Source organism: Nematolebias whitei, chromosome 3 (genome assembly GCF_014905685.2).
Source record: "Nematolebias whitei isolate Nwh7 chromosome 3, NemWhi1, whole genome shotgun sequence".
Classification (NCBI taxonomy): Eukaryota; Metazoa; Chordata; class Actinopteri; order Cyprinodontiformes; family Rivulidae; genus Nematolebias; species Nematolebias whitei.
The window spans coordinates 42,337,994-42,342,705 of NC_056500.1; positions in this window are offsets into that span (position 1 = coordinate 42,337,994).

Here is a 4,712-nt window from a genome sequence, read left to right on the forward strand (position 1 = left end):
TATATATATATATATATATATATATATATATTGCATACAATTAATATATACTACGCATGTTGTGTGCCAGGTTATTGCACAGATAGTGAATGACATTAAGATTAAATTATTATGGTAAAGTAGACACATAGATACTGTATCATACACGATACAGCCTAGTATCATACATCGTTATATTATTATATACTCTGAGCAGTGATTTTGCAAAATGTTTGCCTAAAACTTTGACTTATGTCTAGTCAGCAGATGAAATGTATTCCATTAAAAACTGCTAGGCCATCAGTTGTCTCAGTGTTTTGTAGAGCAGCATCAAAGGCTCTGCCCATGACTAGTATCACCATTTTAGGTTCATTGAGGACTGGTCTGAAACCAGAAAACAGAAGGGTAGGGGAATGTGTCACTGATTGCATCATAGCTAAGTGCTCCAAAATTAAACTTCTTTCCCAATCTGTGAACGCACCACCACTAAGCAGTCAATTTGCTTTAGTGTTGGCACCTTCTTCAGTGTATGTTTTTTTTAATCTGTGTGAAAAACTCAACTGTTTGAAATAAATGTAAGGTGCTTAAAAATAATTAAGAGAAACCACAAGCAGTGCCTAATAAAACCCTAATAAAAGGTTACCAGATTCCACTTAAACTGGTGATATATTTAAGTCCAGTTTTCAGTGTAGGACCTAAAATTGGCAACCACAATAAAACGGAAATGCATTTTTAAAATTGTTTTTCTTCTTTCAGCTGCTCTCTCCTTCAGAGGTAGCCACAGTAATCTTACTCTTATCAAGACGTGGCAATTGTTTTTACGCCGGATGCCCTTCCCGACGCAACCACAGGCCGTAGATCACCAAGCTACCACAGCCCTCTGTGTGGAGCAGAGAGCTGTTATCTATGGCGCCAGGGGGAGCAGATGGTGGGGGTTGGAGGACCTTGCTCATGGGCCCAGGGTGGGGTGTGTGTGTTTTACCTTTCCCACTCACATTTTTGATGTTGTCGCTCCGGGGAGTCGAGCCAGCAACCTTCGAATCACAGGCTCACCTTCCCTAACCTCTGCCCCACTCCCCCAGGGTCAAAGGTAAGTGACTTAATAATTTAGTTGTTATAATTGTCAAACTGTAATTGACCATACAATAAATGAAATAATTAATTAACAATCAAACACATGTAATGGTAAATTAGAGTTTTTCAATTTCTGAAGTTTGCGGTTATGATTTCTTGAAAACGTTGTTCTGGAGAGAGCAGGGAGGGGTGGTGATGTGGTACAGATTCATGTCTTGATGTGTGAAATAAAACAAAAATGTAGAGCAAATTCTCTCTTTTTATAAAAACATACCAAAAATATTTCATTACAGATATTTGGAAACTTCCGCTGTTTATAAACACGATGGGGTTTTTGATTAAACTAAAATCTAGAAGATTTATACGTTTAGTCCATTGGTAAATGTAGTTCTTCTCTTTCTGTGAAATGACTGATTGATCCAGGCCTTTCCTATTTTTGTGTGAAACAAAGCAACAATAAACAGACAAGAGTACAGGAGCTGTACAAATATAAATTACACAAGCATATGATTTTTTTTTTGTCCTCTCTCACACTTTATTTAGCACAGGCTCTGGTAAAAAAAAACAAAAAAAACAACAACAACAAAAAAAAACAGCCTGTTTTCATTTGTGTGGTGCTAAAATCTGCAGTTCTGTCAAAGTGTGTGAAGTCTGCGAGCTACACATCAGGTTTCCTCTGGTGCTGTGGTTTCTGAAGTCTTAGGAGCGCAGAGTGAACGCTCCTTTTAGAAGGATTTCATTTTGGAATATGTTTTAGTTTTTGAGCCAATCGCTCAACGCGTTCATTTCTGTTAATTTGAGTTGCTAGAAAGTTTTTACAGAATCATTGTTTAGGCAGAATGTACAAAGACTAGAAAGCTTAAAGAGATATTTCAGATCATTTGAAGTGGACTTCTGTGGAAAGGAGGCTAATGGATGAGCTAATTCATTCAACCTTTATTTGTACAGGTTAATCCCATTGAGCCTCGGGGACTCATTTACAAGAGAGACCTGAATTTTATCAAAGAGTGAAGACAACAACACCAATAGACAATCGTAAAGGATGCATACAAATTTATTATTTTTTAATAACTGAAAATAAAATTGAAGAATTCCTTCGGATGAAGAATGAAATGTCTCATTGTTGGATTTATACCTGGATTAATGAGCATGAACTCTGGTGTTAATTACAATGGTTTACCCCATTGGAAGAGGGCCAGCAATGGAGGAGGGGCATACCAAAGAAACCATCTTATCACAAGCTGAACTGGTTTGTTCCATTTTCGAGTAAGCTGTTGGGGGAAGAATCAGTTTTGTTGGGTGTTTCCTTGACTGATGAAGCCTTCCAGACTGAAGGTGAAACGTTTCAGCACAAAAAAAAAAAAAAAAAGAAACTGTCCAGAAGACCTGACTGAAAAATGTTGGATTGTATACCTGGATTATTGAGCATGGACTTTGTTGTTACAATGGTTTACATTGTGCTCAATTTCACTATAGACCATATGTGTCAAACTCAAGGTCCCGGGGCCAAATGCGGCCCTCGCTGACATCTTATCTGGCCCACAAGATGATATGTGAAACGTAAAATGCTTCTATCTCTTGAATTGTTTTCAGTAATCTCTGATTATGATGTCAAAAGCACAACAGAGAACATCAAATGAGTCCAATCAAACTCTTGTTGAGGAACGTATGACCAAGAAAAGATGCTGGGTAACTAACTTGAGTTTATGTAGTTTCTGAAAATGGCCCTTAGTTTGAAAAATATTTAAATTCTTGCCCCTTTTTGTAAGTGAGTTTGACACCCCTGCTATAGTCATTTAAAGAGAATGCTGTTTGAAAGTGCAAACAAGTGGCAGTAGCAGCTAGCTGTAGCACTTTTGTTGCAGCCTGAGGCATGCTCTGCAGTAAAATACAATAGTTCTTCCAGAAAAACAGTGCAATGCAAAACTGCAGACTAGACTGACTTAAAAAAAAAAAAAAGATGGTAGTTATCCACACTGGTCTAGGCCTAATTCTAACCAGAAATTAGCAAGTCAGTCCAGTCAGAATTCTCCATTTCCTTTTTCTACTGCTCATCTGTAATTGGGTGATGGAGGTAACAGGGCCAGGAGGGAAACCCAGACATCTTTCTACAAGCGACACTCTCCAGCTTCTCCTGGGGGACACCGATGCGCTCCCAGGCAAGAGAAGATACACCATCCCTCTAGTGAGGTTTGGGTCTTCCCCATGGCCTCTTATCAGTGGGACCTGTCTCAAAAACCTTTAACAGGCGTCCAGGAAGTATCCCAATCAGATACCCAAAGCACCTCAACTGACTCCTTTTGGTGCAAAAGAACAGCAGCTCTACTCTGCGCAACCCCTGTATTACAGAACTTCTCACTCTTTCTTTACGACTGAGCCTGGCCGCCGTAAGGAAGCTCTTTTCGGCCGCTTGTATCCAGAATCTTCTTCTTTCAGTCATGATCCAAATGAAATGACCACAGGAAAGGGCTGGAACATAGACAGACCAGTAAACAAACAGCTTTGCCTTTCAACTCAACTCTTTCTTAATTATGAACAACCGAAGCAACGCTTTCATTCCTGAGGACAAGGCCATCCATTAATCCATCTCTCGCTCCATCCTACCATCACCCGTGAACAAGACGCCCCAAAACTTGATCTCCTCCACTTGAGGCCAAGAGGCATTCCACCAATTTCCAGTCTGAATGAAACTAAAACCACATCAAAACCTCTAAACTACACCTTTAAGTCTTATAACAATAGTGAAAACTGTTTAAATTGGCATCATCTTGCTAAACGATTGGTGACTAATTTTATGAACCAACATGAAGTATATTTGGAGTCAGGCAAAAATCAATGAGATAAATTTGAACAAGCTACAAAAAAACAGTGATGTAATAAGTGTGACAAGACCAGTGGGCGGCCTCTGCCAACAAACAAAGGTTCATTTTTAATTCATCTTCATCCAGAACTAACTGTTTGACCATTAACTTTTTTGGGTAAAAAGTGGCATTGTCTCATCGTTTTATCTTATTAGATGATTGGCCAGCATAAATATGCAAAATAAACATAACTGTGAATAAATGCAATTAGTTTATTGATCCTGAAACTGCCCGTCAAAGACAAAAATATAAAATGAAATTAAATGCAGATTTAAAGACAACGTAATATTTGTACACTATTCATTGGAGACAATCATATACTTTAGCCTAAATGTTCACATTAAATATAGAAAGGTCGGAACACACTTTGAATTGAACCTTGAACCCATGACAAAGTAAAGAAGACAAAATATAGGCTGGTTCTTGATAAAATCACAAAACAAAAAGCTAGACATGTCCAACTGTTCATCAAATATTTGAGAGCATAAAAGAAAAGATAATGCACAGCCTTGTTAAAAAAAGGATAAAGAAAAACATGGCCAACTTAGTGTGTTTGTGCGGGCTGTAGTCCAAAATTTTAGATTCATGCCCATCGGAGAATGACAGACAGTGAGCCAAAGTGACATGAAATGTTAATGGTCTGCCCAGAGCAGCAAAACTTCATAAAAATCCTTGATTTAGAAACCATCATGACTTTAGGAACAACGACCACTGTCACATCACGTACGGCTAGAAACAAACAGATAGTTTTACACACACACACACGCACATGCACACACAAACACACACACACACACA